Source organism: Spermophilus citellus (genome assembly GCF_964194105.1).
Source record: "Spermophilus citellus genome assembly, chromosome: 2".
In the NCBI taxonomy this organism is placed as follows: Eukaryota; Metazoa; Chordata; class Mammalia; order Rodentia; family Sciuridae; genus Spermophilus; species Spermophilus citellus.
Genome location: NC_138183.1, coordinates 241,077,890 through 241,089,327, shown reverse-complemented (window position 1 = coordinate 241,089,327; position 11,438 = coordinate 241,077,890). Strand labels below are relative to the sequence as shown.

Genomic DNA, 11,438 nt, shown 5'->3' with positions numbered 1-11,438 from the left:
GAAAATGAATGTAACAAATATTAATGCCTTATATGACTAATTTTATACATACTTAATTTGAAACTAATTAAATCTTGCCCTAATTTATTAAAAAAACTAATAATGTAATTCCTCTTTAATGAACCTTATTTTCTCAGAGTTATGACATTTGTATTAATTAATTACCAATACTATACTTTTAAAATAAGATTTTTCTCCTCACTGTAAACTAGTAAATAGAAGAGTGTGACTAAATAAGATGATATGACACATAGTATTTTCTAAGTTGATGGCTTCCATACTCTACATTAGCATCCACCACTAAAACAAAATACGATAGATTCTACAGATATTACTAAACAATTATAAGAATAGATGTGTGTATAAAGATACAAACAAGAATGACTAGCACTTATAAGTTTATAATATAATGTTTATTGCAGTAGTATTTTCTTGAAAATGTCAAAAAATGGATGATTATATTGAGAAATATTTTAATAAACATGATACATATATGTAATACATTTATGTAATTGTGCAATTAAGTGATCATATTTCACACATATAGTAATGGCCTCAAAAATTGTTACTCCTTGTACCCATGTCTTTTTTCTTTTTCTTTCACACACTGACTGTTGGTTAGAGTGTGTGATTTAGCAAACATGAATAGCATTTGGCCATTAGGGCTTATTTTCTTAAACAATGGAAATCTTTTCACTTCTATGTCAAGAAGCCCAGGCAAGTTGGGAATGGTGGTGCATGCCTGTAATCCCAGTAGTTCCAGAGGCTAAGGTAGAAGGACTCAGCAAAATGAGGCACTAAGCAATTCAATGAGACCCTGTCTCTAAGTAAAATACAAAACAGGGCTAGGGATGTGGCTCCGTGGTCCAGTGCCCCTGAGTTCAAACCCTTGAACCAAAAGAAAAAAAAAAAAAAAAGAAGCCCAGACAAGACTGCAAGACAATAAGAAATCACATAAAAGTGGTTGCATTTGGGGGCTGGAGTTGTGGCTCATCAGCCTTAGGTTCTATACTCAGCACCACATGAAAATAAATAAATAAAGGTATTGTGTCCAACTACAACTAAAAAATAAACATTAAAAAAGAAAATAGACATTAAACAGGTAACTATCAAATAAAAAACAAAAATTATTGAGTAAGAACTTTTTTTTTTTTTTTGGATCAGGGATTGAACTCAGGGGCACTCAATCACTGAGTTACATCTCCAGCCCTATTTTGTATTTTATTTAGAGACAGGGTCTCACTGAGTTGCTTAGCACCTTGCTGTTGCTGAATCTGGCTTTGAAGTTGTGATTCTCCTGTCTCAACCTCCTAAGCAGCTGGGATTACAGGGGTGTGCCACAATTCAATGTTGCATCTATATCCTCTAAAATAAACAGTACAAATAAAATGATGAGATTTACATCTTTAAAGATTCTCCCAGGGTTCTATGTATAGAATTACTTACAGTGAGAAAAAGTTACTAGAATAATCCTGGAAATGAAAGGATTGATTTAAATAAGGAGTTAGATTAGATTTAACTCAGAATGTAGGCATAGAGATGGGGAGGAACAAGATATTAATTAAGAAGGCTTGGGACAAGTGATATAAGTGCTTCATGGAGTCTGGATTTGTGCAAGCCCTAAAGATCTTATCCCAGAAGCAAGCAACACTGTAAACAAACTTCACTCTGAATCTAAGCCACCCGCACAAAACCAATATTGCCAAGAAGTTAGGAGTGGTTCATATAATTCATGTAAGTGTAACAGAGAGCATTTGGTAGTAAGGAATTGTTGTTATAGAATAGCTAGGTATGATTCCTTTGGGATAAGCTTCCATGAGAAACTTCATCCCAGTGAATTATGAATACCCATAAAATAAATCTTGTTAACAAAATGTAGAAAAGAAAACTAGTTAATAAGAAGATAATAGAAATTTGTGGCAACTATTTCTGACCTCCTGATTAAAATAAGATAATAAGTAAATAGAAATGACAGGTGGTGTAAAATGGTTGACACAAACAAAATCAATGAGAAGGGATGGAACAGATGATCTCTAATTTCTTTACCACTTTTAAAGAAATATCTCAGCACATTATAAGTCTGTGGATCAAAGATTTCATGATAACATTGAGGAAAGTGCTAAGTTATTTACATGAGTAAAAAAGTTGAAAACATAAATAACTGGTTATTTTGATTGTCATATAGACATAACAGCTCCAAATAGTTTTGTTCCTAAATAATCATAATTATGTGTATGATAACCACATATTATTTTAAGACACACTTGTTAAGATAGTGGCTTCTCTATAATCAAAGTTCAGTTTTGCTCAATTAAAGTAATCCAATTTTGAAGATCAGTCTTTCATGGAGAAATATGAAAGACAAATGAGGGAGTTGTAGAACCATTTATTAAGGTCACACTCTCTCATTAATATTCTTTTTAGCCATTCAGAAGTGTTTTCTGGTATTTTGAGACAATGTGGTAGGATTTAGACAGTTGAAAAATTGACAGTAGCTGAGGCAGTAGATGTAGAGAAATCTTAGGATTTCTTTGAGTTTTTTTGGGGGGGATGGGAGCACTTTTCTCTCTTGTTGCTAATCCATGTCCCTCTAAGACTAAATTAAGACTAAATATATTCATGAAATTCTCTATTTTCCCAGATCTCACCATTATCTGATAACACTATTTTCCCTCCTTATAGCTTCTGGTATTACTGTAGTAATGTCTACATACAATTTCAAATATCTGGTGTTTTACCTACTCTCTTCATGTCAATGTACTGTCAGTTTGATAGTTTCCACTCAGTAGATATGTCCAAACAGGACTTATATATATGGCTTACTTTGAAAAGTGTGTGCAGATGTAATTAAAGTATGAATTTTTTAAAAAGGTTATCCTGAATTATGGTTGGACCTAAATCCTTTGACAGGAGTCCTTAGAAGAGAAGTTTAGATATAAGACCTGCAGACAAAAGACAAAATTATAACAAATGGTAACAGAGATTGAGGCTACAGAGACACAAGCCAAAGAACACCAGTGGCCACCAAGAGCAAAAGGAGGCCTGAAATTATTCTTCCCAAATAGTCTTTTGTGTTAGGTGGTACAATGTGGTAATGTGTCACCATAGCCCTAAAATCTCATATACATGAACTAGTCATTTCATTAAAGTGATTTTGTTGGAACTTGAATCATCAAGGATGACTTCTATATTCTTCCAGTGCCTAGTATATATGCTATTCCCCATCTCTGGTGTATACCTTTTGGGAAAGTAACTAAGCTTTAAAGAAAAATAAAAACACTTTACAAACAGTGCCTAGGACACTTCATCTTATAGAAATACAAATGTTTGTACAATTTCAAATATTTTTTGTGGAAGGATGTCTATTATACATTTGCATAGTACGAAAAAATAAAAGCAAAGAGTGCTCTCAGTTTTAACAGATTAACTCACTGGAGTACATTGCCCCATGCATACTGCATGGCTGTTCTAGTCAATATTTTAAAGAAATTCTAAGCTTGTGTTGAAATGTAAAAAAAAAAAAAATGTAGGAATAAAATATAATTAAAAAAACAAAGTAAGGTAAAAATGTATACTTTCAGGTAATATTTTATACATGCTGTAATTACTGGAAGTGCATGCATATTAGCAGTCTCTGAGAGAATGTTGAATAGAAGGACATATTGACTTTCCCGAATAAAAATAATTTAGGTCTTTTCTTATTTAGTCTTTATATTTTTATGCATAGTTAACATTTACTATAATGGCCATATAATAGGCATACTCTCAAAATAATTCGTGTTTGTTTAAAAAGAATAAAATAATAAAACAAAATGCTTTTGTACATTTATTATAATTGCAACTAAAATGCCTTTAAAATAGTATTTATTATCTAGCAGAGAAATAGCAATATTAGTCAAACCATCTTTGAGTCATAAAACAGTTATTATTTATGACATGAAAAAAATATATAAACTAACAGTAATTTCTCTATTTCTTTCTCTGCCTCTATTTCATCTTTTCTTTCTTTGTACTGAGATTTAACCTAAAGGTATTTTACCACTGAGATATATCCCCAGTCCTTTTTATCTTTTATTCTGAGACTGGGTCTTGCTAAGTTGATGAGGATCCCCCTATATTTACCAGGCTGTTCTGGAATTTACAATCCTCTTGCCTTAGCATCCAGAGTCACTGGGATTACAATTCTGTGATACTGCATCTGGTTATATTGTTTTTTTTTTTTCTTTCATCATTTCTCAAAAAAAAATGAAGTGAAAGGCAACAATAGTAATCAAAAGATAGACAAATTTAAGATGATAAAATTAGACATAAAGAGTTAAATCATTTTATTCAGGCTCACTAGTTCATATGTCCAAATCCATCTTGCTCAAGAATGGCCTTATCCATTCTCGCAAGATGATTTAATTTTTCATTTAGAATGTTAATGGAAATGGAAATTGTGGGAATAAAAGCACAATTGGATTATCTTCTACATTTTCCTGCTTGAAAAGTTACTTAGCAGGGTCTACATAAATATTTACACTGTGCGAATGAACAAAAGCTAAAATTCAGGAACAAAAAGACTTGAATTTCCACTGAAATCTGAACATTTGGATGATTCATGAATTAAAAAGAAATGAAGAATATGTAATCTGAGTGACTTTTTTGTTTGCTAGGATTTTTTAATTTATTTTTTTGTTTTTAAATTTATTATATTTTACATATAAATATATTATATATTTTTATTATATTTTGTTATATTACCTATTCATACTCTTTGCCACATAGTCATATAGAATGCATCCTTCAGGTGCTTCTCTTATTCTCTACATAAGCATCATCTCATTGTCAAAATTCTCTAAAAAGTCACAAATTTAGGCGATAATTTCAGAGAAGAGAATATTTAGAACACTGACAGATGGCAATTGTGGTGATAACACAGTGGACATGCAGTGGAACAATAGAAGAAAGGTTTGACATTTGGCTTTTTAAGAATTTTCAAGTGCTTCTTCCCATTTTGTATTGCTACCTAGCAAATCAATTGCACAGGTGTAGTTTAAAACAACATCCCTCTGTTATGTCTCAAAAATGTCAGAATTTCAATAACTGCTACAAAAAGTAGCTCTGAAATTTAGTTGGATAAATAAGAGGCATGGAATATACAAAGTGATTCTTTCCAAAAAAGAGAATCAGGAGGACTCTCAATATCAGACTTCAAATTATACTATAGAGCTATAGTAATAAGAATGGCATGGTATTGGCACCAAAACAGTCAAGAAGGCCAATGGAATAGAATAGAAGACACAGAGACAAATTCACAATTATCATCTGATACCTTTTTTTCTTTGGCCACAAAGATGCCAAAATGGAAAAAAAAAACAGCCTATTTAACAAGAAATGCTGGAAAAAATGGAAATCTGGAAATCCACATATAGAAGAATAAATTTAATGCCTATCTCTCACCTTGCACAAAACTCAAGATGGAACAAAGACCTAGATCGATATTAGAGTGGAGATCCTGCGTCTGCCAGAAAAAAAAATATCAGCCCAACTCTCCAACATGTCAGCATAGGAATGAACTTCCTTAATGAGACGTCCTAAGACACAGGACATAAAATTATGTATCAATAAGTGGGATGACATCAAATTAAAAACTTCTGCACAGCAAAGGAAATAATCAAAAGCGTGAAGAGAGAGCCTACAGAATGGGAGAAGAAATATTTCTCACTTATTCCCCAGATTGAGCATTGATATATAGAATATGGAAAAAAAACACAAAATTGAACACCAAAAAAAAGAACAATTCACCCAACCAATATTCATTGGCAAAGGAACTACACAGGGACTTCCCAAAAGAAGAAATGCAATGGCTAACAAAAATATGAAAAAAATATTCAATATCCTTAACAATCAGGTAAATGCAAATCAAAACTACACTGAGACTTCATCTCACTCCAGTCAGAATGGTAATCATCAAGAATACAATAGTATTAAATATTGGTGAGAATATGAGCAAAACGTACATTGATATGTTTTTGTTGGGAATGCTAATTAGTTTCCACTTCTGGAAAGAAGTGTGGAGATTCCTTAAAAAACTATGAATGGGAACACCATAACTCAGCTATCCCATTCCTTGAAATATATCTCTAAAAGATTTAAATTCAGCATACTACAATGATGCAACCACATCAATGTTCAAAGCAGCACAATTCACAATAGCAATGGAACCAACCTCAAATAGATGAATAGATAAAGAAAATGTGGCAGATAAACACAATGGAGTTTACTCAGTTTAATGTCATTTTAAAAGAATGACACTATGGAATTTGCTGGTAAATAGATGAAACTGAAGACTATCATGATATGTGAAATAAATCAGTTCCCTACAGTCGTAGGTTGAATATTTTCTCTGATATATGGAATTTAACCCAAAATAAGGTGGGTGGGTATAAAAAAATCAAAAAATGAGAGGAAAATAAAAAAAAATAGGGAAAAGAACTTTATCAAAATAGAGAAAAGATCAGTAGACAAAGGTATTGAGGAGAAGAAAGAAGGAACAGGAAAAGTGAAGAACAATGGAATGAATTTGATTGAACTACCATATGTTTATGCATACATATATCACGGTGTGTCCAGGCAAGTGTATGTCCACAGGGCATTGATTAAAAAATAAAATAAGAACAATAAGGGGTAAATGGATTGAGAACTGATTTGTGGAATGAATGGCAGTGAGTTTAAAAGAGAGGAAGTGTTGGAGACTGAATTGGACCAGGTTGTGTTGCATGCTTTTGTGATAATGTCAGAGTGCGTCCTGGTGTTCAATATAAATAAATAGAAAAAATTAAAAATATTTTTAAATATCAGGATTTTCTCTCCATCACTCCCTTCTGCATGGCTCAACTGGGTGATTATTTTGTTCCCTGTGACATTGAATATATTCAATTGTGAATATTCAGATGGTTCCTTGTCTGATCTGGAAAGTCTAAAATGATTTTAAATTTATGTTATGCAATTACACTGTGCAGTAGAGAAACTAAAATTCCATTGTTGTAATTTATATACAGATAGGGAGAAAGTTTAAACAATTATATAAATACATTAACACAATTATTCCATGAAAATGTTTTGAGTTAATCAAATAAAGTAACAGGGTTGAGCTTCATGGAATATCTGAGTTTGTGTAATAGAAGAGTAAACAACATGTACCAATCATGATGGCACTAAAATGCAATCTTTGTTTCACCACGAAGAGTCTAAGTTAGAAAGACTCTTACATATTATTAAATGAAGCAGAAAGAAAAAAAAAAGTGCAGTCCAGGAAGAGAGATAAGTACTCAAGAGTGGAACGATTTTACATTCACTAAACCATGTAGGCACCACATATATTGATGAAAATAAAGAAGTGATTTTGTTTTATTTCATGGGCTGGCAAATTCTACAATTATGAAGAAAACCTTGAAATATATATTTCTCTAATGGGAATCAAGAAATGTACTTAGATATGGAGGGAAAAAGCATTCATAGATAGTGTAGGAAACATTGTATTTAAATATTTTTTTTAAAGGAGAAATTTACTGCATAATCTACACAAGGCTTTCCAGGGAGTTTATTTACCTAAATACAAAATGCAACAATCTATGCATTTTCAAAGGTAATGCATATTATCTTTAAGACACTAGTATGTAAAAAATAATTTTAGCAAATGTGTGACACATTGTAATTTGGTTGGATAAAGAGATGCCCAGAATTAAGAGGCAGCACTATAGAATGATGGTGTGGATGAATTAAGAGTTGGGAGAACTAGGAAGCAGCAGCAGATGTAAGCTCAATTGTTCCTGAACGAGTTCTTGATTGTTATTTCGAACTTCTGAGAATATTAGATTCTCTCTTCTTCACTCTTCCAAAGTGGACTCTGGCAGTGATTGTCCAGATGACAACAGTCTTGGACTAGGGTGGCATACTGCAAAAGCAAGCCTTTTCAGTTAAGAATATAATATAGAAAGTTAAAATTTTAACTATGTGAGATTAGCAGAAAGTTTGATTCTGCATGGGAAATTTTATTATACTTGATGATGATATAGAAATAAATTATATTACTACAGAACATTCTCACCAACATATAGATAATATTAGATGTAGATATGATCAAATTCATTACAATTATATATGCAAAGAATTTCACACCATGGCTAAGTAGGATTTATCCCTGGTGTATTAACATTTGAGAATCAACTAATGTAATTCATCATATAAACTAATTACAAAATTAAAAAATACACAATTATGAGAATAGATGGAGAAATAGTGTCAATTCAGAATAAATACATATTTGAGGGAGACAGAAATAGGTTTGATAAGATGAGCAAGCTTGAAAACCATAATGGAACTAGCTATAAGATTTCCCAAATATATTAATGTCTCAGGAGAAAATGTATGAGGCAGATAAGTATTCAATATTATAAAGTTCATATTTTAAAAATAAGAAAAGAATATACTGCAAAATTTAATATGTTCAACAAACTGTAAATAAATAAAAAATTTAAAAGTACCAATAATATAGATTATAAACAAAATTTAAAAACAGTGATTAACAACACAAAATCATTGGAGACAATAATACATAATGGCCAAAAGGCATAGGTGCACAAATTTGATTAACTCAGGGTTCTCATGAGAAACTCATTAGGAAAAGAAGTAGAATACTAGCAACCAAGATGATCCCCAGTGTGAGCATGGCTATCTCTATTTAAGACCAGATGGTGCTTGAAAAAAAATATTGCAGGATTAGGAAACTGTTAGAAAGAGAAGACCTCAAAGAGTGATAGATTAAAAGTCACTCATCATCAGACAGATTACTTCATGCAAATCTGTAAAGGTGAGCTGCAATTGTGCTATTGGAATACTTTATTTAAGGATAGCTTCAGATTTGATGATCAAGATTCAATTAATAAAGTAGAAAACCATGAAAATCTCAGATATTTTTTGAAAATGAAATAAATCCCTAACATAAGGCTTATATCTTTTAACTTTTTCTAATTCTAAATAAAATAAAATAATAAATATTAAAAAACATTAGTGATGTAATAAACTAATTTATTTCAGACAAAATTTAAAACAGATACTAACAGAATTATGAAACTTGAGTAGAGAGTCTGAGAACTTTTATCAATTATATACTATTTCTAAAGCATGATCTGATGGGATTAAATGGAGCATAGTGTTCACTCCTTGAAATTAGAAACATGTAAATATTTGTTTTGGGGAAGTTGAAGAACATGTACTAAAAATTCACTGAGAATTGGCAAACAATGCTGACTTCTTCATAGTAAAGGTATTAATATGCAGAGTTTATTTTCACTTATTCTCATTTCTATTCCCATTCATAGTTTCTGACCACTTGTATGACCTCTCTAAATCATAGTTGTGTCCATTCAAGTTGTACTTTTACAACACGGTGAAGGAAAAATAATAGAAAAGAGCTTCATTTGATTACAAGGGCATTCCATGAAGAAGGAGAAACTTACATAGATAAGAAAAGACATAGTATGAAGAATTGCTCATGTTTATTAAGTTAAAGTTTGATTTATTTATTTGACACACTGCATAGTAAGTGTTAATGGGGCAAGTCAATGAATGTCAAGATGGGTTAATGTTTTCAAATTAGCATAAGTGATAGGAGATGTTAGTAGAGAATGATAATTCATCTCTGTATTTTCTCATCAGAAAATAGTTGATTTGGAAAATTGATTTTCCTTAATAAAAACACAGGAATGAGATTCAATGGAAAGCTTCTAGAGAAAAGCTTTGACTTGAAAGAAGAAAGAATACTACTACGATAAAGAGAAAAAATGTTTAAGTTTGAAATTATAGAAATTTCCTGTAACATAAATTTTGTCTTAAGAATGAACTAATATGATGTTTTTCCCCATGTACTTCTACATAATAATATACATTTTTCAGTACCCTTGGTGTCATTGCAATAAAGTTTAATCAAATACATTAGATTTTATTTTTTTGTATTGATTTTAATTACACATCAATTCACTCTGAAGTTGAAAATCTCATCTCAGGTAAAAAGCAAGGTAGTGGTGGAAATATTTTAAGAGATTAATACTATGTCTCTTTAAGAATCAAGTAAGGTAACATAAAATATTAATGTAGTTAAAAATGTGAATGAATTAATCACACTGAATTTACTATGTCTACAGATGGAGAACAAAATATAACACAAAAATCAAACACAACTATGATTAAGGAATTCATTCTCTTGGGGCTTTCTGATATTCCCCATTTTCAGTGGATTTTTTTTGGAATATTCTTATTCCTATATTTGACTATTGTGATGTGCAATAGCATTATTATACCGATAACACAAACCGACTCTTCTCTTCAAACTCCTATGTATTTCTTCCTTAGCAATTTTTCCTTTGTGGAAATCTGTTATGTAACTGTCACTATCCCAAGAATGCTCATGGACCTATGTACCCAGAATGGAAATATTTCTTTTTGTGCCTGTGCTATGCAAATGTGTTTTGTCCTCTTGTTTGGAGGCACAGAGAGCCTCCTCCTGACAGTCATGGCCTATGACCGGTATGTGGCCATTTGTAACCCTCTGCAGTACCCTGTAGTCATGAGCCACAAGGTCTGCATGCAGCTGTTGGCCACCTCCTGGGTCGCTGCAGTTCAAGCTGCCACTGGACTAATGTATCTGATTTTCTCTCTGCCCTTTTGTGGGTCTAACAGAATTAACCACTTCTTCTGTGACATCCCTCCACTGCTCCAACTACTTATGGTGACACATCTATGAATAAAATAGCAATCTACGTTTTATCCATGGTGTTTTCCATGGTTCCATTTCTGCTGATCTCTGCCTCCTATGGCAAAATCATCTCCAACATTCTGAAATTGTCTTCAGCCAGAGGGAGGGCTAAAGCCTTCTCCACCTGCTCTTCTCACCTGACAGTTGTGGTTTTGTTCTATGGAACAGCTTCTATCACTTACCTACAACCCAGGTCAAATCAATCTGAGGAAAGGGGAAAACTGTTGTCTCTTTTCTACACCATTTTGATCCCAACTTTAAATCCCATCATATACACTCTGAGGAACAAGGATATCACCATGGCACTGAGAAAACTACTAACTAAGTTATTAACATAGGCAGACTTGAAAACTCAGAAAGGTTCTTTCTAACATTTTTTCATAGAGCTACAACAAAAATCACTCAGGTTTATGGATATGGCCTTAAATAAATGCAGTTGTATTGCTTTATCTTGCTTGATTATTTGAGATTATTTATCAGACTTTTCATTCATAAGGCATTTATTTGAAAGAAATTAATATGGTTCCAAAGAGAAATAATGTAAGCAAACCATGGAGATTTGATGGAAGGAAGGAAGGAAGGAAGGAAGGAAAGAAGGAAGGAAGGAAGGGAGAGAGGGAGGGAAGAAAACAAACCTCAT

At 32.1% G+C, this 11,438-nt stretch overlaps 1 pseudogene across 1 annotated transcript; it reads left to right on the top strand.

Annotated features, from left to right (window-relative positions):
• The first annotated feature begins 10,321 nt into the window (after nucleotides 1-10,321).
• On the top strand, nucleotides 10,322-11,136 carry LOC308641845 (olfactory receptor 10AG1-like; annotated as a pseudogene). Its single transcript has one exon. The product of its transcript is annotated as an olfactory receptor 10AG1-like (transcript).
• The last annotated feature ends 302 nt before the right edge of the window (nucleotides 11,137-11,438 follow it).